Below are 25,667 nucleotides of genomic sequence, written 5' to 3'. Positions count from 1 at the left end.
CACCCAAAAGGTTGACTATGGCCTCTAGTTTCTCTTACTTTTTTTAAATTTCTCGAAGTATTTTGGGTTTCTAATACCATGACAGGAATGGACCCCATTCCTAAGTCAAAATATGATTAAAGTTCATGAAATTAGTATTGTTTCAATCTTTGATGTTAGCCAGAAGTGGTCTTCACAGTACCCACAATGTGCCCAGTAATGACTCCTGCAATTTGTGTGAATATACATTTATCAGTAACATGTCTGAGTACTACTGTAAATTTTTTTTTTATAAGACCCATTGCTTCTACAAACACTGGAACTGGTTGGGTATCCTTCTTCCACATTGCCCTCATTTCTGCTTGCAAATCCTGGTATTTTATGACTTTATGTCTCTCTGTATGTAAGACACTGTAGTCACTGGGTGTAGTAATTTCAATGATCAATGCTACTTTTGTCTTCTTTTCATGGACTACTATATCTGATTTTCTTGCATCTATTTTTTGAACTGTTGGTAATGGGTGATCCCATGTGATCATGATTTTCTATATGTTTTGTGGCTCATGTTTCCAGTGTTTTTCAGTCACTGCAATGCCATAATGTTTGCACAATCCCCAATGCAATAGTCTTGCCACATTATTATGCCTTTCAGTATACAGTCCTTCTGCCATTAGTAAATCACAACCACCAACAAGATGTGTGACTGTTTCCAGTTCTGTTTTACAAAACCTACATTTGTCTATTTCTCCCACATGTTCAATGAACTTTGTAAGCCAACATGTACATAGTCACCAATATTAACCTTCATCTTTTGGATTAAATTTACCTCTCCTTAACAATTCCTGCATTCAGTCCTGATCAACATGAGGTTGTTCCAAGAGTTTTCTATACTTGAAACTACATTTATGCATTTTCCACATTTCTTGCATACTCATCTGATCCTTCACCTTATATTCTTTCTTTTGTTTTTTTTTTTTGGCACATTCATTTGCTACCTGATTTTTATCTACTTCTGGTTTGATTTCCATTCCAGTTTGACGCTGATATGTTTCTGCTAAACTAAGCAAGGAAGTCATCTGAGACTTATTCTCCTCATGCTTCAAAACGTTCACTACATTTGGGTCTTGTGAGGTCAACAGATATGTATGCAGTCCCACGACTGAAGATCTATACATGTAATACATTTCAAGGAGGCCCATACCGCCTTCAGAATGGGAAATATATAATATTGGTAGGCACTGTTTTTTTTATAAATTATTTGATGAGCATGAAGCATCCTACTTGTTTTCCTGTCCAGCCTATCTAATACCTTTTGGGGCCAGTCAGTCACTCCAAAGGTTTAAGTTAGGACAGGAAGAGCAAATTGGTTTATAGCTTGGACTTTGTTCCTAGATGTCAGCACTGCTTTTGGTATTCATTTACATCGTATAAACTATTCCTTACTATTTGTTCATGTTTTATTGTTGATCCTTTATCATTTCCCAAGTATGTATACACTCCCTCTTGATAAAGTTCTTTTATATTACCTTCTTGTCTCAAACCGATGTTTTCTTGGTGCTGCAACATTCCTGTTTTAATAGTTGCTTTTGCACATTTATTAAGACCAAATGACATTCTTATGCCATCTGAAAAAGTTTTGACCACTTGCAGTTGTGCTTTCAGTTCATCTGATGAAGTATACAGTTTTAGATCATCTACAAAAAAAAAAAAAAAAAAAAGAAGAAGAAAAGTCTTTACCCTTTGTTGTTTTCTAGGAGTCAAGTTGTAGCCATGACCTAATCTTTTAAGCAGACAGCTTAATGGATTAAGGGCAAGATGAAAGAGCAGTGGTGACAGAGAGTCACCCTGGAATATCCCCCTTTGAATTGTTATCCCTGGAATAATAAATGGTCCTTTATCATGGCTTAACTGCAAAGTGGTTTGCCACTGTTTCATGGTTGCTATAATGTAATGGATCAATTTAGAGTGTATCTTGTACATTTTTAAGCACACTTTGATCCATGAATGTGGGATTCTGTCAAATGTTTTTTGTAGTCTATCCATGCCATACTTAGATTCTTCCACTTTTTACAGTTTTCCATTTTGATTATTTTACAACAAATGATCCTTTGTTCCAAATGACTTTCTTTCATTGATATTTTGTCCTATTGCCACTATTGATTTGTCTTCTAAATGACAATAAACACTGTCAGCATCAATTCCAGTGTATAGTTTATACATCATTGGAAGGCAAGTTGTTGGTCTGTAGTTTTTATGATAGCTTGCAGGTTTGCTCTTAAGTAGGAGCATTATATTTCTTGTTGTTAACCAGGCTGATGTATGTTCAGGGTGCACATATTAATAGTTTTTACTCATGGCTAAATCTTCATGCAAAGATATTATTACTTTTAGCCAGAAGTTGGGTACTGCATCTCGACTTGGGGTTTGCCAGTTAGAAGCTTTTCTTAACTTTGTTTCTATCTCTCTGGCTGTTACCTCATCCCATTTCACATCCTGTATATTTGAACTTCTTATTCCTTCTTTTACTTCTTTTATCTATTTAGTGTATTTGTTATGTTCCACAAGATCTTCATATATATGTCTCCAAAATGTGTCTGTTTTTTTCTTTGTTGATGTTTCAGTTCCTTTTGCTTTGTTTCCCAATTCTCTGTAAAACTGTTTTAGGTCATCAATAAATTGCTTATTTTGTACTTTTCCTTTATGTTTATCTACATACCTTCTAAGTTTTTCTGCCTGTGCTGATAGTTTTAGTTTATTATTTGTGATAGTGCATGATAGATCCCGATCTGTTATAATACTGCATGTTGCTTTTATCACATCTATCTTTCTGAGTATTTTTTGGATCTGTTCCCTCTTCTATACCCTTCTAACAGTGACACTTCTTGTCTTAATTGCTTTATAGTTTTCTCTATTCGATACCTCCATGATGGCATTTGATTTCTCCCCTTCCTTTTCCTTACTGCTCTGTAGTCTTGTGGTAAGACTTTATCTGTTATTAATTTAGTTGCATGGTTATAGTGCATGAATCTCTATGGACAGTGCTAATTACTGTGTTCATTTGTTTTATCAATCTTCTTAGTTTCGTACTAATTTAAATTTTTGGGTTTTAGTGACCTCCTGTAGTGTATTTCTTTCATTAATCTTAGTAAGTCCATCCACCTCTGTTAAATCAAGCAACTCTTCTCTTAAATCATTTTCTTCTAAACTGAGGGCACATTCTTTGTTCTCCATTTCCTGCTGGCATTCTATAGAAAGTTCCAGATTATCTTTCTGTGCCACATTCTTTTCAGTTTCATCCTGTGTCATCCATTGCTCTTTCATGTGGGAACTCACTAGCCTATCACTCCACAACATTGACTGCATCAGAGTTGCCACAGTTTCCTGTTCCTTCCCTTGGTGTCCAACTCCAACTGAATGTTTGTACTGGTTTCCTGTGGAAGGCTGCAAAATATCTTCATATGGCAACTGATCAGATGCTTCTTGTTTGACTGGTTTCTCCTGAATTTGGGTGTCCATTGCTTTATCCAGCTGCAATGTTACCCAAGTTAAATTTTCTACACTAAATCCTTCACTTTGCAGGTAATCCACAACCTCACTTTTTATTACTTTAACATTTCCTCTTTGTTTTCTTATTTTTTGTATTGTAGCATTTTTCATGTCTGGGTGCCTTTGCCTGTATTTCTCTTGAAATATCTTTGGGGCTGCTCTTTTTGTATTGATTAGTTATGCTTTCTCATTTGCATAAATATTGCACCATATTAAATCTGATTTCCTTCCCACATCCATATTTCTTTTTCAGATGTCTCCTGCTCCTCCTGTTTCCCCTTAATTTGGGGACTTGTTGTTCCATCATGTTGTAATATAACCTGCGTTAAACTGTCTACACTAAATCCTTTGATTTGCAAGTATTCCATAACTACAGCTTCTATTTTTTTTAACTTCTGCTTGACTAATCTTCTATTCTACATTCCCTCTTTGTGATCTTATTTTTTTAATTGTGAAAATTTCCATATCTGGATGCCTTTACCTGTATTTCTCTTCAAATATTCTTTGAGGCTGCCTTTATTGTAGTGAGTAATTTGGCTTTCTTAGTTGCATAAATATTGTACCAGTTCAGATCTCTCTTTCTTTCTTTCCCATGTCCATATTTTTTATACCTTTCAAAAATCTCTAGATTTTAGTCTTTATGTTTTCTCACTTCCTCAGTTGCTTCTTTTTCCATATGGCCCAAGGTTTCTTGGTTTATCATTTGAAGCTTCTGACAGTTTTTCTTGTGGAAGTATTTTTCTTTCCTCTAATGTCTGTCTTAATCTTTTTGTATATCTTCTGTCTGGAAATTATGGGCTTGTTGCACAATATTAACAATACATAAGTTCCTTCTTATCCTCAGTAGTCCACTCTGTCATCTGTGTAGCTCTTTTCTGCCCTATTTATTTTTGTGATTTTTGTGGACTGCTACTTCCTTCTACAATGGGGGTGGGGGCATCCTCCCCCTAGGTTTGGCCTAGTCCCATTGTAAGAATGTTTCCATGTCTTGAGGATTCTACACTGTAATTTTTCCAGTGCTGGCACTAGTGCACCTACCAGGACTGGGCACTTTTTATCCTGGGTCTTGAGCACCCAGCTATTATTTTTATTTTTAACCTACTTCTCTCCATGATACATGTTGTTGTGTCTTTCGGCTTTTCCCGGTTAGGGGTCGCCACAGCAGAATTCCGGTCCGCTAATGATTGGCAGTAGGTTTTCACGTGCCGAGTTGCCAGCTCTGACGCACAACCTTCAACGAAGGTACGCCCATTCACGCATGTCTCCACACAGAAGAAGCTCTATCTGAGAATCGAACAGGACAACGTCTTACTGTGAGGTGACAATGCTACTGCAGCACCACCACCACAGTGTTTCTCTCCTAGATACATGCTATATAAATTACAGTCTACATACTATTATCATCTTGGTGAGATTTTGTGAAAAACAGGATCCACCTTGTGAAGGTACTCACCAAGACTTGAGGGTGAATTCAGTTCCAGCAATATTACTCTCCTTTACCTGCTGATTTATCATCTCACTGTTTCAGTGTGGGTGATGTCATTTATAATAAGTTCTGTGCATTGTTGTGTATTTCCCCTTGAGGTTACAGACATAGCTGTAGAAAGCTTTCTGGGTGTCCTTTGCCTAAGAAGCTATTTTTTTTTCTTCAAATGCGGCCTTTGAAGTATTAAGTAACTCTCTTATCTGCCTGTTTAGATTGGTCAGGGGGCTTTTAGTATGTATGGCTTTATTCTGCCTACACTTGGCTAAGATTTTTTTTCTTTTGTTGTATAACTGATTGATATTGTGATTCCACCAGGGTGGCTTGTCTTTTGAGTTTGTCTTATTCTTTTTTTTTTTTACTCATATAATTTTATTGTTTGTAAATATAATAATAATATTAACGATTACATTTTCTAGATGAATAGGTTTATAACAAACTATATACATTATGTACAACTGGCCTCCAAAAACAAACTATGAAAGGAGTTGAGTTATGCAAGGCAAGTAAAACATGCTCCCTCTCTTCTTAAACAGATGTGACTGAATCTGAGTTAAGAGTGTCAATAAGGGAGAAGACTTTCTGCCAAGAATTATTGATCCATTTATTGGGTGATATTCTCATATCTTTGACTTCTATTTTCATCAGTGCAGTTTCTTTCAGCAAAGTTAGAAAATCATCAAATTTTGGTTCAGAAGAGGATTTCCACTTTCTTGTGATGCATTTCCTTGCTACAGCTAGTATGGTCCAAAGAAGATAATGATCCTTGCTGTTCATAACAAAATTTTCATTTATATTAATGAGAATTAATGACTTTGTTAGAACAAATGAGTCAATAAAAATGGCTTGTAAAAATTTAATAATCTCTTCCCTATAATTCTTAATGTGCATACAATCATAAAAAATATGTGACCAGTTAGCTTCACAATTTAATGAGCATCTCCAGCAAGTAACATTTTTGGAAGAATTAAATTTAGCTAACTTATTGGGGGTATAAAAATCTCTATGCAGAAATTTCCAAGTGAACATCTTCCATGTTTGCAAGTTAGAAGTTAATTTTTTAGAGTGAAGAAGATTAGTTTTGTTTTCAGTTGATAAATTTATTGAGTGCTCCTTGATGATGAAATTCCAGTAATTTTGATTGGGAAAACTTTATAATTTATTAGAATTTTATATAATCTTGAAGTTAAATTTCTCCACTTGATATTATTATATAATACTTCATGAATGTAACATATAAGTTTAGGCATAGATTTAAAGGAGGAATTGTCAATTTTTCTACATAGATCTTGTGCATAAGATTGTATATTGTTAATAACTAACCAATCTAATATTGATAAATCATATATATTTATTAGTTGTTGACTATCCAAAACCTATAGGTTCTCTATACAGTGGTATCAACATGTAAAACTTTTTGTTTCCCAATTATTTAGAGTGTTTATATAAGTTTTATTAAATACATTTTAGTAGAACTGAAGGGGTATAATAATTCCAACCATAACTTTAATTCAGTATTGTTATTAATAAAACTTCTGAATAGGTTGAAAATATAATTAGTATAACTTAAGTTGGTGGGTTTAATTGTATTATACTGTAAGTTAATACAAAGAATATGCCAAAATGTGTTGTTTTGCTCATTTAGTAATAGGTTTTTAGATAGTTTATTTTCATTTAGAAAAATAATAAAATGAAGAGAATTCCATGCTGAGGAAAACTTTGAGTCTATCTAGTTTATAATTATTTTATATAGAGAGGCTTTAATGTAGGTCTCTATATCTGGAAAATTAATTTCTCCTAATTCCCAAGGTCTTATATGATTTAATAAAGCTATTCTGTTCCTTTTTGGGAAACAGGGAAAGTTTATGAGATTTTTGTTTATTTCCTTTAGTATACTCTTATTTGGAATCACGGGAATTGCTTGTGCAATATAATTTAGTTTTGGAACCAGGACTGTCTTGATTAATTGTAGTCTATCCTCTAATTTTAAGAACAATTTATTCCATTTTTCAACATAAGATTTTAAGGTGTTCACAATATTGTTATAATCTGTAATTAAAGTTAAAGTTACATTTTCACATAATAATATTCCTAAATAGTTTATGGAGGAAACCTGTTTTTCAATTATTTGATTTATATTTAAATGAGTATCATTTTGTTTTGTTTAATAACATGAATTTGGACTTTGATCTGTTGATATGTAAACCAGATATGTGATATAAATTATTAATTTGTGAATCTAATTTAAGTAATGAATCATCTAAGTTAGTTAAAGTAAGAAGGATGTCATCAGCAAAGAGCATTATTTTGGAGCTAAACTGACTATATATATTTATGCCTTTGATTTTTGGATCATAATGTATTACAGAGGAGGAAAGTTCTATGGCTAGAGCAAATAAGATAGGGGACATGGGCCAATCCTGTTTTGAGCCTTTGGTGATTTCAATGGCTTCTGAGGTGAAAGGACCTAATTTTACATAAGCAAGATTATTTTTGTAAATATTTTTTTTATTAGAGTTATGAATTGTGGGGGAAAATCATAAATTTCTAGAACTTTAAAAAGAAAATCCCAGTTTAGAGAATCAAAGGCTTTTTCAATATCTAAAGCAATTATAAGGACTTCTTGATTGTCCCCATTTAAGATATAAATTGTAGTTAGTATTCTTTGAATGTTATCATGGGTATGTCTATTATAAATAAATCCAGTCTGATCTTCACTAGTAATTGTGAACCAATGTTTTTTTTATTCTATTGACCAATATGGACATGAAGATTCTATAATCATTGTTGAGTAATGAGATTGGTCTATATGAACTGCATTGTTTAGTATCTTTATTTTCCTTTAGAATAGGAGTAATTAGTATCTCCATGAAGGTGGAACTATATTTTGTGAGTGTGTTTCATTTAAGGTCTTATGTAATATTGATATTGCTGAAGTTAGGACTAGTTTGTATAACTGTATGATAATACCATCAGTACCAGGTGCTTCATTATTTTTGCTCTCTTTAATTCTTTCAGTTATTTCCTTAAGAGCATTTTTTTAATATCAATTTTTAGTTTCTACAGTATATTCTTTATTTTAGAAGAGAAAAAGTTTATATCTGAAGTATTGTGATATGTGTTATTATTACTATAGTGTACTGCATAATGATGTTTGAAAACATCCAGAATTTCACTTATGTCTGAAACTTTTTTGTTATTATTCCCTTCATGAATAATATTTGTAATATTATTTTCAGTGGATTGTCTTTTTGTTCTCATTACTAGATTATGCATATATTTTGGTGAAACAGAATATGAATTACATTTTAATTTTTCAAGAGCCAAGTTAGTTTTGTGATTTAGAATTTCATTATATTTTTTATTTAATTCCCCAATTTTCTTTTTTTGTGACTAGGTCTTTTGATTCACTAGTATTGATTTCTATTATCTGTTTTTGAATATTAACCAACTCAGACTCTCATTCTTTTGTTTTTTTTTATTAAATCATGTAATAGTCTTGCCATATAAATACACCTTTAGAGAATCCCATAAAATAACTATATTTGTGTCATCAGAGATATTGGTCTCTAAGAAATATTGTATTTCAGAGTCTAACCAAGGTTTAAATTGTTTTAATTTTGTAATATAAGCTGGGATTCTTTTTGTGATAACTAATCTCTAGAAATCAATTTGAAATTTATGAATTGGTGAATTATGGTCTGAAATGGGACAAGGAATTATAGAAAAGTTTATTTTCATACTTAAGTCTTGTGATATAAAGATTTTGTCAATTCTTGTTTGAGTGCTAAATCTATTATCACTATGAAAATACCATAGTGAATTATCCTCTCTTAGTCTATATGTATCTATTAGATTTAAATTATCAGTCCATTTCTAAAGAACTTTCTCAATAGGTGTAAGTCAAAGAGGTATTTTATTAGTGGTCTCAGATTTATCTAAAATGCAATTGAAGTCTCCTCCTATTATCAAGTTGCTTTTATATTCTTTGTTAATGGGATCTATGCATTTTCTGACTGTTCCTATCCCTATGCATAGAAGCCAATATACATTAACTAATATCCAAATTCTGTTATTAAATCTTATTATTACAATTGCTAAAAGTCCATCATTATTTTATAGTTATAAATTATTTTGGGGTTAGTTATATTTTTCCTCCAGAGTATTAATACTCCCCTGGTTTTCTTTTTATAAGAAGAATGAAATAATTTTAGATATTCATTTGGATTCCATATGTAGCTATTATTTTTTTTTTAATTAGATTCTTGAAGAAAAACAACTTGCTCTTTATTAAATTTTTAATATCTTAGTAAATGTGATCTTTTCCTCTGGTTATTTAAACCATTAATGTTTAAAGAAAGTAAGGATAAATCCATCAAATATGTGTGTAATTGAATAATGTTTGTAATTGAAGCATGTGTAAATTTCTTTTATTGCTCAAATTCTGTGTAACTACTTTATAGATTGTAAATATTTAGTTAAACTAAGTTTCCTTTCAAAAAGTCTTAAAATAAATTTCAAACAAGGCAAATGATAAGAAAATAACAGTAGAAGAAAAAAGTAGATCAAACCAAATAAATGAGCAATCGAGAATTCAAATTATCCCTCAGACAAACGTGGAGTAGAAAGTACTCCTAATCTGGAAGAACAAGAATGTTCTAGCAGATTAACCCTCATTTCTAGCAGTAGATGCAAAGAAATGATTATCTCAGTCCTCCATTTTTGCATTCCTAGAGATATAATGTTTACAAATGAGATAACAGGTTATAATAGAAATAAATATCATAAAAACAAACATTTATAATTGTAGTGTGGCGATTTAATGACTATTGCTATAGATAAAATTAAATATAGAAAAAAAGGTATATATAAATCATGTTATTATATTACATTTTCAAGCTTAAGAAGACTGTAAGACTTCAAATTGAATCATATCCTTATGTATAACTTTGGTATTATTATATCCTTATGTATAACTGATATTAACTTATATATGCATTCTGAATACACATAAAATCTCAAATACTTAATAAAATAATGTGTATCAAACCAACTAGTTTATGTAGTTTAGTAATAGCAAAGCATCTATGAATCCATATTTCAAAATAAGAAAAGATGTTGATTCAAATTCAAGCCAATGTGAGAAGGTATAATGTATTAACCCAACTTATTCACACAGTAAATTCTAATTTTCATTATATTATTCTTATTTAATAATTTCAAAGTTTGACTCAAACATGTGAATGTTACTTCTAATAATGTCTAAAAAGATAAATATATTAAATTTAACTTGTATTTTGTTAAACAGTTATTTGAACATTTGTAATCCACTGTAATTATTACTGAACTGTAAGTAGTCATAAACGCTTGACATCAATTATATTTACAATAGCATCAATTTTTTGCTAACAACTTTGCTAATGTGTGTGCCAAATCATATATCTTATTACTTTGCATACATAGTGCCTGAATGCAGCTATCTTCCAAATGAAGAAACAAAAAAAAATAAATAAATAAAAATAAAAAAATAAAAATGACAGATAAAATTGATTTTGTATATCAAGTTGTTTGATTATACAATATTATAGATTGTATAAAGGATGAATATTTGTATGGAAGTCTAGTATTGAACGCTATAAAGACTGATGATGTATATCACCTTAATTATCCCTACTTTCTTCTTGTTCCTTTTCTCTTTTTCTCTCCCTCCTCCTTTTTATTTTTCTTACTCTCTACCTTTAGTACAGCTGCAAAAGAGATACATGAATGAGCATACATATCCCATAATTTCCTAAGGAAAGAACTTCATATATCTTTTTACCTTATCAAGTTTACAATAGTAAAATAGAACTGCATCTGAAATTTCTATAGTGAATAATATAAGTGGACATGTATGCTAGTAACAGCCTGCATTTCATTGCTGGAACCTGTGTTCTGAGAGACTGCTTTTCAATCTATCTGGAAATATACCGAGCCTAGTATATTTTTTTGGTTTTAGAGTTTGTACCATTAATTGTTGCTTATAGTTTTTCAGATCTCTGCTGAAAGTGTCCCCCCCCCTATTTTCTGCTGTGTCTTCAGTTGGTACAACTGTTTTTTATAGCTTGTGTGTTATCTAACTCAAGGATCACTTGCATAAAATTATAGCTGTTAGTAACAGCCTGCATTTCATTGCTGGAACCTGTGTTCTGAGAGACTGCTTTTCAATCTATCTGGAAATATACAGAGCTGAGTATATTTTTTTGGTTTTAGAGTTTGTACTGTTAATTGTTGCTTATAGTTTTTCAGATCTCTCCTGGAAGTGTTTTGTCCCACTCACCCTCCCTATTTCTGGCTTGTAGTTTAAATTTGGTGGCTTTTGCGGTTGCCCACCCCACTGTAGATTTGATCTGGGACACTCCGCCAGTCCCATCTCTTTACCACAAACTCCTTCTGCACTTGTTTTTATTCCTTTTTAATGTAATTGCATTTTTTAAACTGTGTTTGGTCTAATATTGCTACACACTCAAGTGTGCTAGCTTGCACTGCATGTGAATTGTTTTTACTGCTGTTTTAGCTAGTTTTCTGTAAAAAAAAATACTGTAAGCCTGTTTTCTACCTTTCTTGTAACTAGTGTTCCAGATACATATTTGCAGTATCCAGGACTGTATGTAAGCTTCTGAGCCCCCCAAGCCTTTCTGTGTTGAAGGGAAGCCTTCCAGCTTATCAGCGGGAGTGGTAAGCACTAGGTCACTTGTCTACCACATAAGGAGTGGTTGTGGACCAGAAATTGTAGTTATTGGCTGTTTGGGCAAGCTTTTCCATCTCTCTCAACTTTCTGATTTGAAAGCCTGTATTTGCAGTTGTTTCTGTCCTGTGACCCGTCTAGTGCAGATACAAATTCTTAGTTTTAGCACTTAAATTTGCTTATTCGTGCTCAGCACTTGTTCAGAACTTGCAAGCACTAAATAAGCTACTAATTACTAAAGCACTCAACTTTCTTCATTACCTAGAGGAAAACAGTTTTTGTACTTACTTTTCTTAATTGCTTAGAGAAAAACAGCTCTTGTACTCACTTTCCTCACTTATCTAGAGGAAAATAGTTTTTTATTCAGGCATGTCCAAGGGTCAGCTCCCAGTGTTCTCTCCTGTCTATCTAATGAATCTGGGCAGCTTGAGGCAATGTAGAAATTGCCTCACGTACACAGACAACCCTCTCCTCCTACCACCCAACACTACAACCTGTGAGAGATACACTTATCTAGCCAAACTGGAGGTAAAGCTCTCTCCAACCAAGACTGAACTTGACAGTCAAGAGGAGAAGGTAAATTTTTGCACCACACCACACTCATCACATAGTCTCACTAAATCTACACCATCAAAATCCACACATAGTAACACAAAAACATTTGCGGAGGCTCTCAATAATAATCTGTCTAAGCAACAGAGACCTCCAAAGCAGAAACGCAAGCAACCTCCATCTCCCAACACAACCCAAATGACACATAGCCCACAGACTCAGTGTGCCACTCAACCACAGCCAATAAGGAAAAACAACGTACCCAACACACTAGTCATAGGTGACTCTATAGTCAGGCACACTAATGTCCCACTCACCAGGCTAAACAAGGAGAAGGTTACTGTCAGCTGCCTGTCGGGTGCCAGGATCTGCCACATAACCCACACACTCAGGTCACTCCACAACAAGTACATGTCATTGTCCATGTTGGTGTGAATGACCTGAAATGTACCTCCCTGGACAACATGAAGAGAGACATGGAAGAGTTCTCCGATCTTGTAGCCCAGGCAGGTATGACCCTAGTCCTGAGTAGCATTCTGCCATAGCCCAGAATGACACCGTAGTATAAGGACAAAATTATTGACTTTAATTGGCTAAGCTTCTGATGTCATTCTAAGGGGATCCAGTATCTGTCTTCTTGGGATGACATGGTCGACAGACCATGATGCTTTGCCACAGATGGCCTGCACCTGTCGCCCCTGGGATTCCGGATACTGGCTAAGGCTCTTGCCGCCCCTATAGTGCCTTTTTTAGGCAAGGTTCAAATGACAGATTCACCACCATAACAGGAACAGGCAAGCAAAAACTTAGGGTAATGCTACTCAGTGCTAGAAGTCTAAATCTCAAAATGCACTCACTCGAGACACTCCTTAAAATGGAGAACATCGATATCTGTAGAGTAACTGAGACCTGGTTCAAGGCTCCAGAGAGCACCCCTGCACTACCAGGCAATATCTTACCACACTTTTCAGCCATGTAACTTGGACCGAAACACCAAAGGCAGAGGTGTGTCCATATTCATTAAGGATATCCACACCTCCAGGCTAGTTGCTCAGCATAATGCATCAGAGGTTATCCAAGTGCAACTAACTCTGGGCAAAACTGAAATCCAAATTGTAGCTTGCTACAGATCCCTTATCATGCTCCAGGATTCCCACTCCTCTTTTCTTGATGTATTGGAAAATATTAGGGTTCAACCAAACACCCTAATAATGGGCAACTTCAACTACCCCACCATTAACTGGGAAAACTACTCATGTACCAACTCCTTAGCTCAACACTTTCTGGAATCCATAAACTCCAATGCCCTGGATCAACTTATCCACACCCCCCACCAGGGGCAACAATATCCTAGACGTAGTCATTACCAACATGAGTGACCGGTGTTCCACACCTGAACTCAACTCCTTGTCGGTCTGATCCGACCATAAGCTAATCACCCTTGATATCCACATCCCACCCCCACTCCCCCATTAAGGAAACCATGGTAAAAAAATTCTCCAAAGCCAACTTCATGCTTCTTAAGACAGAAGTGGTGAACTTCATGACACCCATGCAGATGGACAATACAGTTACAACTGCTGAATCCTACACGAATGCACTCTATAAGAACTTGCACGAGTGCATGGATCGTGCTATCCCAAACAGAACCAAAATGCTAGCCTCCAAAAAAAGGAAGCCAATCTGGTGGTCCCCTGCCATAAACAAACTGCACAATAGAAGGAAGAAACTGTTGCAAAAGAGAGTAAAATCCCATGAGTGGAGGAGCTCCCTGGTCAGCCTCAGTAAGAAGCTGGGATCCCTTATAAGATCCTCCAAATCTAGCTATGAAAACAAAATCGCCACTAATTCTAAGACAACAAAAAGCATTCTATAGCTATGTAAAGAATCTCGATGGCAACACCCAGATCTGCTCTGAGTTACAGTACAATGGCATGAAAATTACAGAACCAACTGATATTGCCAAAATCCTGGCAGACAGGTTCAGTTCTAACTTTACCCACCCCCTAAAGGGCCCATATCTATACATGAAGAAGCAGAGTCCCTGTAATCACAACTATGCAGGTAAAAGCTGCACTCTCTAAAGCCAAAAACACAGCATCCATGGGACCGGACTACATCCCAGGCTGCGTTTTACACGAACTTCAGAACAAACTGGCTCCCCACCTAAGCACCATGTTCAATAATAGCCTTGCATCAGGCTTTGTGCCCACTGAATGGTGCATAGCAACAGTTATCCCACTCCACAAAGGGGGAGCCACCATTGATCCTGGGAACTATCACCCTATTTGCCTGACGAGCCTGGTCTGCAAGGCCATGGAACATATCATCATGGAACTCATAAACAAAGACATTGGTAACCTCCAAACTCTGGATCCCACACAGTTCGGGTGTGTGAAAGGCAGATCATGCCTCCTGAACCTGATTGACTTCTTTGAGGCAGTCACCAAAGCCGTAGATGAGGGTAAGGTGGTTCACACAGCCTATCTTGACCTCGCCAAGGCTTTTGACACCATCCCCTATTTTGGAATTATAGCTAAACTCACTAAACTAGGTATAAATCCCTATGTCACAAGATAGGTTGCCAACTGGCTGACTGACAAAACCCACACTGTAAAAGTTGCAGACTCCAAATCTGACCTCAAACCAATGACAAGTGGAGTACCACAGGGTTCAGTCCTGGGACCTTTCCTGTTTGGTATCTACTTTTGTGAAGTACAGGCTAACACATAGGGCCTCTGGCTAACAAAGTTCGCAGATGACTGCAAACTAGGAGCCATAGTCAAGTCCCCAAATGATGTGGACATCCTACAGAAGGGCCTCACCGAGACAGATGCCTGGTGTCAGAGCCATGGCCTCAAGCTCAATACCAAAAAGTGCACTGTCATCCCCTTTGGTAAAAACTCTGTACCCATGACTACCACATAGGCAGCAATCTACTTAACACCAAATGTGTGATGAGACCTTGGGACCCAGGTGGACAGTAGTCTCTTCTTTGATAGTCACATCTCCACAGTAGTCGGGAAGTCCTTCTACATGGCACACCTCATCATAAAAGGGTTCTCATCCAGGAAAAAAGAGGTCATTGTTCCCTTCTACTCAACACTCATTAGCCACATTATAGAGTATAATGCTGCTTTTGGAATGTACCTAACAAGACATCTACAGCAGCTGGAAAGGCCACAGAAGTACCTCACAAAGAGGATTACTGGCCTCAAACAAATGCCCTAAACTGACCGTCTCAAAAAACTCCAGCTTTACTCAGTAGCATATCGCCTACTCTGAGGTGATCTCTGCCTAACATATAAAGCTATGTCAAAACCAGAGCTGTTGGACATGCTACACCTAAAGAAATCCCAATCTCTCCGAGCTACACACTCTAGGGACCTAAACCTTGTCACCACAATAAACAGGACATACTGGAGGGATAGATTCCTGTCCCAGAGACTTTCCATACTCTAGAACAGGCTACCCATCTATGTCAAGCAAAGTTCTTCATTAGCACTCTTCAAGAAAAATCTTGATGAGTGGATGGGAAATAGGAAATACACCCCGGGGATCACTTCTGTGTCTCTGCTCAACAGTGGCACAGGAAAATAACTTTCTTGGGTGGCGTAAGCCAGGGAACCTTGTTGGCTAGACTTATGTAGGCCCTTGGCCCGATAGCCTAGTATCTACCGATGAACCTATAAGCATAGTTGTTGAAATCTTCTTCTTTTGGCTTTTTCCCGGTTAGGGGTCACCACAGCGGATTACCTGTCCGCTCATGATTGGCAGTGGAGTTTTACGTGTTGAGTTGCCAGCCCAGCACCCAACCTTCCACAGAAGGCACACACATGCACACACTCATGCCTAGGGCCAGTTTAGAGTGTCCAATCCATCTACAGCATGTCTTTGGGATGTGGGAGGAAACCTGAGCACCCGAAGAAAACCCACACGACCACAGGGAAGACACGCAGACTCAACTCAGAAGGCACCTCAGCCAAGGATTGAACTGAAGAACCCTTTGCTGTGAGGTAGCAATGCTAACCGCTGCACCACCATGGCCGCCCAAGCATAGTGGTTGAAATAAACAGTGTAAATTTTGAAGAAGTTCTTGCAGTCACAAAATAAGTGAGCCAACATCATATTAATATAATATAAGCCTAGTGGCTTATTAAATGTAGATTTGAGACTTTACATGAAGTATAATAAAAAGGTCTCTGTTTAAAGTTTATACATTTGACGTTAAAATGGTTGTAAGTATAGTTAATATGTGTAGTTAAAAGTTTAGCTATCGTAAGCTCTGTAGAAATTAATATGCTTATCTGTTCTCTCTTCTTTTTTTCTAGTGAAGAAAGGGAAGGACGTTTGAAAGGAAAATACATGATAGTGTATGTCTTTTTAGGTGAGTGACTGTTAACATATTTATTTCCCTCAACCAGGAACCTCGGTGGCTGTTATTTCAAAAGTGGACAGTTTCTTAAACAGAATGTAAAAGCTTCTGTTCACATATGAAAACAGCGTTTTATATATATATATATATATATATATATATATATATATATATATATATATATATAAATCAATTGGGTAGCCAATAGTGTTTAATATACATCAGACTATAAGTATGAAGCCAGACCCAAAGAAAATACTAGGACAATAAACATGTCAGAAAGGACATGTGCATGCACGGGAAAAGTTTTTGCGAGGCCACTGAATTGCATCTATGCAGCACATCCTGAAGCGATCACCCAAATAAACACAAGTGTCTGCCAGCGAGCAAGTGAAATCTGTGTGTGATTCTAAGAGATACAGCATCACATATGCAAGACAAACTATGCTCCTAAACCCATCAAAGTGTCAGAGACTCACAGTGAACAACAGAAAGGAAGATGAGACCATTTCCATGGTAACAAATATAAACTGAGCTAACCTTATACACAGTAATGCGAGTGACATGACTCTATGTCACCTAGCTCACTGGGAAAATTATTATAGTGTTATGTATTGTGTGACAAGTAAATCAATCATTTGAATTGATCATATAGTGTATCATACTAGCTGCAGTGCTTCACAGAATGTAACCATGGTCCTTCTGAAACAGATCTGTAGTGTTCACTTTGAGAAAGAGTCTGTATCTATGAAGTGCTAAGCTTCAAAACAAGCACGCGAGTGTTCGCAGACAAAGACAACAACAAACCGTCACTTAGAATGTTAAGACGGCAAGGAATCAGATGTACTATTTTATATAAATAAAAAAACTAATAAAGTTATAAACTATCAAAGAATCATTTATTTAATGCAAATATTTATATGGTGAAGACCCATTTTCTCCTATCTCTAAAAGAAAGAGAATGTGCCTACTTTATCTGCATGCTATATTATTAGTTGTAGTAAAAGTAAGCTAATTTAGTGTCATGTGTATTTATGCAGAATTGAACAATATTAGAAACAGGAGACTAAAGAACATAAATAATACACAATAAACTAGCTAAATAATATTTCTAATGGTAAAAGCACTACTTCTTCTGATGTTAATGAATAATTAGTATTTATATAAATTAAGTACAAAGAAATTTGTGGAGATAGAATTAAATATACATACTTTTTATTTGTATGAGTATGATGAACTCATACCTTAGTTGATGCTTTGAGAGATTTGGTGGTTTCTGTATTTTTTGATTAGTTTTTAGCTTCTTCTTCCTCATATCAGACCAGGCATTTTTCCCAGATGATCTTTTTAAGGTAGAATAAGTTGACCAGTCCATTTCTTCAGGAATTGTGATTATATTATTGTTTTTGATGAATGAAAAAGCTTCCTTGAATTTGTTAAATGTTCTCATGTCATTTGAGTAAAAAATTCTGATTTTTGCTGGATAGACAAGATGTGCTTTAATTTTATTTTGTTTAAGGAGTTTCACAAGTAGCCAAGTCTTTTTCCTCAGCTCCAATACTCTTGAAGAGTAGTCACTATCAAATCTTATCTGGTTTTGTTTATATGTTAAGGGACTTTTCCTCCAGGCAGATCTAAGTATAAGTTCTTTATCCAAATAAGATAGAAATTTAACTACAATATATCTTGGTGAAGCATTAAGTGAGGGAGATATAGGTTTTCCTATGGCTCTATGTGCTCTATCTATCTCACTAGATAAACTTATTTTTTAAGTCAAGTATTTCAGGTTGCCAAGAATTTAAGAATAGTATGATTTCCTTACCTTCAGTTCTCTCTGGAAGTCCAAATATTTTTATGTTATTTCTCCTTTCCCTGTTTTCCAGGTCTTCTATTTTGTTAATTAACCAGTTGTTTTGTTGTAGAAGAAAATCACACTGGCTCTCCTCTTCTTTAAGTCTCCCATCGATGTCATTTAGAGAAGCCTCAATATCCAATATTCTAGTTTGTTGTTGCTGTAACATTTCCTTAAGAACATCAGTTTGATTTTGACAGTTTTCCCTTGAGGTTTTCTAAGTTGTATGTGAATTTGTCAATTTTTAAAGACAGTTCATGAAGAGTAGCTGACATCAGTTGAATTTCCTTTTTCAGTGGTTTCAGAGTGAGAATTCTTTGAAGTACCCATTTCCACACATACAAGGTGATCTCCAGGTTATTTTGACAGGAAACTTTCAATGGATTTCCTTCAAATTTGATAGTACTATAGTTTAGAGGTTCTTTAATACTATTATTCTAATTATATTTAAAAAGAATGATTATTTTCCTATATTCTGGTAGTAGTTTGGGGAGCTCTAAAAAAGATGCTGATATCAATTGGTTATCTAGGCTCCGCCCCCAGTTTGTCTTATTCTTAATATGAGTGGGCAAAGCTTCCTCTATATAGCTATCAATATGGCTATACAGTGATATTGTAAATAGCTCAGCATATGGTATGGTGTTTACTGGGTCTAGGTGTGTTTGGAATTTAGTCACAGTATCGCTTAGTAGAGAGAAGTTAGTCTTGGAATAGTTCCTAATGATTTTTCATTTTGCTGGATCCCTTGATTTAATTTTTTTTTCAAGTAATACTGCCTTATTGTCAGGTACAATGAGCCAAGACATTAGATTGGGTGAGGAACATTGGTCCCAACATATCTGTGAGTACAAGGTCAAGGATGTTTGGACCCCTGGTAGGAGAAAGGTCCAACAGTTCCAGGATGTTGGTATTAACAAAGTTTAGGAATTACTGGGCTTGTGCATTAGAAGTAGTGTAGGATTCACAATCTACAGAGGGGTTGTTGAGATCCCCCCATGAATATGGTATTGGGTTGAATGGTGAGGGACTGTAGTATATTGAGGTAGGTAGTATGGGTTTCTTGGAACATGCTGGGGGACCTGTAGGTTGCAAGGATATGGTACAAGACCCTTTTTATGGTGAGTTGCACATGTATGAGTTCCAGTGGGTCATACACTTTAACTGGTCTGGATATGAGGCTGGTTTTAATAGACTGAGACTCCTCCACCTTTAGTTTCTTTCTGTGCAGTAGCTGGTCTAAAGGTGTGAAAGACATTATAACCTGGCACTGCTGGGGTACTCTCAGTGACTTTAAACTATGTCTCCATTGCTAAACAGATGTCTACACTCTCCAGGGAGAGGAAGGCTTGCAGAGAGTGGAATTTCTCCTTAAGACTTCTAGTATTGTGCAGTACCACCTTCAGATATTCCTTCATAGGTTCAGTTAAGTTGGTAGGTTTATCAGTCTGGCATTGCCTAAAAAAAAAAGCAATATGGGGTGGAAGAGGTCTTTGCTAGTATCCAAACGCCTAGAAGGGATAAGTGCATACCATCCTTGGCAAAGCAGCATGGTCTGTCAACCATGTCCTCCCAGGATGTCAAATATTGTACCCTCTTGGATTGATACCAGAAGCTAAGTCAGTTGTTAAAATCAGTCATTTTCTGTTGGTAATGTGGGATTATCCTTGGAGAAGGTAGAATGATGTTCAGTGCTAGGCTCATACCTGCCTGAGACACATAATCAGGGAGTTTGATCATGCTCACTTCATATAGTCAAGGGAGGTATGTCTCAGGTCATTAACACCAAATGGACTATGACAGAGTCATACTGTTACCTGTAGTTCAGTGACCAGAGTGCCTGTGTGACTTGATGAATCCTAGCCCTGGAAAGGCAGAAAACTGTGATTCTCTCTTTACTCAGTCTGGTGAGGGGGGCATCGGTGTGCCTCACCATAGAGTCATCAATGACCATCTTACAAATTTAGTATAAACAGTAATAACCATAGGGTAGGTACTATGTCAATGAACACAATAGAGATGTTTCTTTATTTTCTCAAGGTTATTATGCCTTCCACTTCTTTTTCAAATCTTGCAAACTATTTTCACAATATCATTAATACCCACCAACATTATGATCTTGCCATATTTCATAGAATGAAGGAACAGCATATGCAAAGCCAGTCTAATCTTATGCATGTTGTAACTCATTAGCCATGATACTGTCACTTTGGAGCTGTCTGCTCTGGGTGATAATTTATGCAACCCTCCCAACACTGACTTTCCTAGAACAACTGTTTTTTGTGGTTATCCTTCATATTTTGGGACTAGTCCTCAGTGACGTTTGGTGTTTCAGTAGTGTGTCTGCAGATATTAACCTGCTCATCCGGGTGAACAAATATTGAACTGATCTGTTTAATCACGGTTTGATAAATTGTTTTAGACATTCCTTGGTTACCGCATACCTGTTCATTTGGTTTACCTTTACATGTGCGTAATGCACATGTGTGAAATACAAAAGTCCAAAAGGACTTTTTCAAGTTTTTGGAAGGCCGAAAACAAAATGCATCGAATGTGCAATGAGCGAATGCACAGTAACATTTGCTCATTGCAGATTCGGCATTTTTGGTGTGAGTTGCACTATAGTGGGGATCGGGAAGTGGACCCTTTCCCCACTGTAGTGTGACCTCGGAGTTAGAATAATAAAGTAGGGGGCTGTGGGGAGTGTAGGGGCCTGCATTATGCTTTGTCTTTGAATTGAGGTTTGAAAATCAGCGAATTTGGTTTTTGATTTGCTGATTTTTGAACTTCGGTGCAGATCGGACTGACGATTTTCGTCATTCCGGTTCGCACAAAGGGCCGTTCGGTAGGTTGTATTCAACCGAGTACATTATTTTTGTGTCACTCAAACATTGTACCTTTGTCAGGCTATATTATTTCTACTACTGTCTAAAATAATGTCTCTAACAACATTTACATAACTGGCTTACAGAGACGATTGGTCATATAAAAAAAAAATATCTTCAGTAGTTTTAGAAGGAACTGCTAAAAATAATGTGTACATTTATTAACTGCTGGAGGGCAACATTTTAAAGGAGGGGGGGTATCCATATTCATCAAAGACACCCACACCTCAAGACTGGTGGCAACGCACGATGCATCGGAGACCATCCAGGTGCAATTAACCATAGGCAAGACTGCTCTGCAAATTGTAGCATGTTACAGGCCACCCTCACAAACTCAGGAACCTCACATGGCCTTCTTGAAAACACTAGAGGGGATAAATGTATCACCAAACACCATCATACTAGGTGACTTCAATTACCCTAATATAGACTGGGAACACTACTCAAGCCCAAACACCCTAGCCCAAAAGTTCGTGGAATTCATAAACTCAAATGCCATGGAACAACTAGTCACCATCCCCACAAGAGGAGAAAACATACTTGATCTCATCATCACGAACATGGGAGCACAATGTTCAACACCGAAGTATACCCTCACTGGTGAGATCAGATCACAAACTAATCTCGCTGGAGGTCCTCATTCCACCCCCCCCTGAAATAAAAAGACCACAATAAAGAACTTCTCGTAAGCCGACTTCACACTTCTAAAGACTAGTGTGGTCTCCTTTAAGGCCCCCGAGCCGACGGAAAACAGTACTCAAGCCGCTGAATCACTTACAAATGCCTTCTACCAGCACCTGCAGGACTGCATGGATAAGGCAATCCCAAGCAAAACAAAGACTCTTTGTACCAAAGGCAAGCGTCCACTCTGGTGGACCCCAGCCATAAACAAACTCTACAACAAAAGGAGGAAGCTACTACAAGATAGAGCAAAATCCTTAAAAGGTAAGACACCCTTGATCACTATAAGTAAAAAACTAAGAGCTCTCATAAAATCATCCAAAGCAAATTTTGAGAGAAAAATAGCTAAAGACTCAAAAGACAATCATAAGGCCTTCTTTAGCTATGTTAGAAACCTGGGAGGAAACTCCCAGATATGCTCAGAACTAGTTCAAAATGATGTGAAGATTACTGATCCTACAGACATTGCCAACATACTGGCTGACAGGTTCAGTGCAAACTAGGTTCAGTGCAAACTCCCCCCCCCCTCCCCCCCAAAAGGAGAGATATCTATACCAAGCGATTGCAGCCCCCCAAACATCTCCAACACCCAAGTGAGAACTGCTCTCTCCAAAGCAAAAAACACAGCATCCATGGGACCTGATGGTGTCCCCGGCTGTGTGCTCCACGAACTCAACGAGGAATTAAACCCACAGCTAGGACAGCTGTTTAATCATAGTCTTACCTCTGGATACGCACTCCAGGAGTGGCGCACTGCAACTGTGGTCCCACTTCACAAAGGCGGTGCCTCCACCGACCCTGGAAATTACCGCCCATTAGCTTGACAAGCCTTATCTGCAAAGCCATGGAGAGGATCATAATGGACCTCATAAATAAAGACATAGGGAATTTGCAGACTTTGGATCCATCCCAGTTTGGCTTTGTCAAAGGCAGATCATGCCTTCTAAACTTGGTTGACTTTTTCAAACAGTCACCAAAGCCATTGATGAGGGAAAGGCAGTCCATACAGCCTACCTCGATCTGGAAGGCCTTTGATACAATACCCCACTCGGGTATCATTGAAAAACTCATCAGCTTAAATGTTAACCCATACATCACAAGATGGGTTGCAAACTGGCTGAGTGACAGAACCCACAGGGTCAGAGTTGCTGGCGCCATGTCAGACTCAAAGCCTGTCACAAGTGGTGTACCACAGGGCTCAGTCCTGGGCCCACTCTTCTTTGGCATCTACTTTTCCAAGTACAAGCAAACACAGGAGGGTTATGGCTGACAAAGTTTGCAGATGACTGCAAGCCATAGTAGAAAACACATCTGACACAGATATCCTTCAGAAGGGTCTCACAGAAACGGATAACTGGTGCCAGAGCAATGGCCTAAAGTTAAATGCCAAAAAATGCATAGTCATACCCTTCGGGAAAAACAAGGTTACCCCTAGCTACCAAATAGGTGGCAATCCACTGAGTACAGAAGAAGTTATCAGGGACCTGGGGACCCAGGTTGATAGTAGTCTGTCATTCGACACCCATGTAGCTAAAGTAGTTAGGAAGACCTTCTACATTGCCCACCTTATCATGAAGGGATTCTCATCTAGATCAAGGGAGGTCATAGTCTCCCTATACTCATCACTCATCAGACCAATGATTGAGTACAATGCCCCATTCGGAATGTATCTGACCCGACACTTGCAGCAGCTGGAGAGGCCACAAAAGTTCCTCACCAAAAGGATAAAGGGTCTCAAACATCTGTCCTATGCTGCCCGACTGAAAGAACTCCAGCTCTATTCAGTCGCGCTCAGAGGTGACCTTTGCCTAACATACAAGGCCATGTCAAACCCAGATTTGATGAATATGCTTCACCTCAAAAATCTAGATCCGTCAGAGCCACAAGGGCGGAGACTTAAACCTCGACACGGCTATTAATAGGACGTGCTGGAGGGATAGATTCATCACCCAAAGACTCCCTATGCTGTGGAATAAAATCCCGGTATATGTGAGGCAGAGCACCTCGCTGGCCTTGTTCAAGAGAAATCTTGACCAATGGATGGGAGATCGCAGATATACCCCAGGGATTACCTCAGTGTCACTGCTCAACAGAGGCACAGCAAAATAATGGGTATAGTTCCCCATACTAAAGGGGTGGCGTAAGCCACAAAACTATGGGCTAGGCTTGTAAATGCCCTCGGGCAGATAGCCTAGTATGAACCTATGAACCTATGAACCTATGTGCCCGTTTCTTTAAGTGCATGGAAGGTTGGGGGGGGGCAGTAAAACAAGTTGGTGAGTACAAAATGGAATTTTCTGGCTACATCCCTATTGCAAACATATTACTGTCAGCTCTGTATTTGGCAGCTGGTACCCTGCCTTAAGTAATCTGTCTCTATAACGTAGCTGAGGCAGAATTAATCTATTTCATTCATTATGAGGAATAAATTAACTAGCTATACACCTATTAAATTAGTTAGTTATGCCAGCAACAGCTGAACTTGTTAAGATATCAACAGTTTAAAAAGTCTTGTAACTTCACCTATATAAGTATTGAAAATAAACCAGTTGTTGAAAACTTAGGTAAAATAATCTTAATGATTTGTCTACTGACACTTCATATATTGTTACGTATTTGATAAAGATCTTCCAGGTATAATACAGGCTTATCTGAGCTGTTTTTGTTCTTATACACACAGTGTACATACATAATTTATAGATCTGAATTCACTTAATAACTTAAGTTAGTTATCTTTCAACTTATGATTTTGCTTGTTTTTAGTTTCTCCCTGCTCCCTGCCATCCCACCAGTCACATAACAATGCTCTTTCATCAATGCATGATGCACGGCTACTATCTTGCTCACAGCTTTTAGTAAATGGCTGTTCTTTAATAGATTCATTTCAAGGGAGCGTCCCACATTTAATACACTGTTTGTACTATACAGGAGTTGCTGGCAATACAGATGACTAAAACCTAGCATGTCTCTTTGCTCTTTGTTGGGTGTCACATGGATTCTGCAGCTAGGCTTGTTTTAGACATCACCACACACAATTAAAATTCTTTGGTGTTTACATGCTGTAGTTGTAAAAAAAAGTTGGCTATTTGTAAAGACTTTTTTTTAATACAGTCACTTCAAGGGAGCATCTCACAATTAATGCATTGTTTGTGTTTAACACTTATGGCTCTATAGATGAGTGAAACCAAACATTTCCTTATCAATAGCTGGGTACAGGGTACATTCCCAAACTAAAATTGTCAATCTCTTTGTATTTACAAATTTGTAAAGGAAAATATATATATAAGTATCATAAAATCCATCCTCAAATCCTTGTCCCATTTTTACACATGAGGTCGGGGTGTCACTTCACAGTGACAATCATCTCGAGCCAAGGTTTACACTGCCAGGTGGTTAGCAAATAAGCATAATAAAATAATGTGCGGTATTGTCTTTTAAAAATGCGTATGCATGTGTGCACGCGTATATGTCTATGTTGCTTTACACACACACACACACACACACACACACACACACACACACACACACACACACACACACACACACACACATTTTTTATTGATTTAGAAATTGTAAATCCACAAAAACAT

This window comes from Protopterus annectens, chromosome 1.part0 (genome assembly GCF_019279795.1).
Source record: "Protopterus annectens isolate FY-2018-M chromosome 1.part0, PAN1.0, whole genome shotgun sequence".
In the NCBI taxonomy this organism is placed as follows: Eukaryota; Metazoa; Chordata; order Ceratodontiformes; family Protopteridae; genus Protopterus; species Protopterus annectens.
This window is presented reverse-complemented; position numbering follows the sequence as displayed.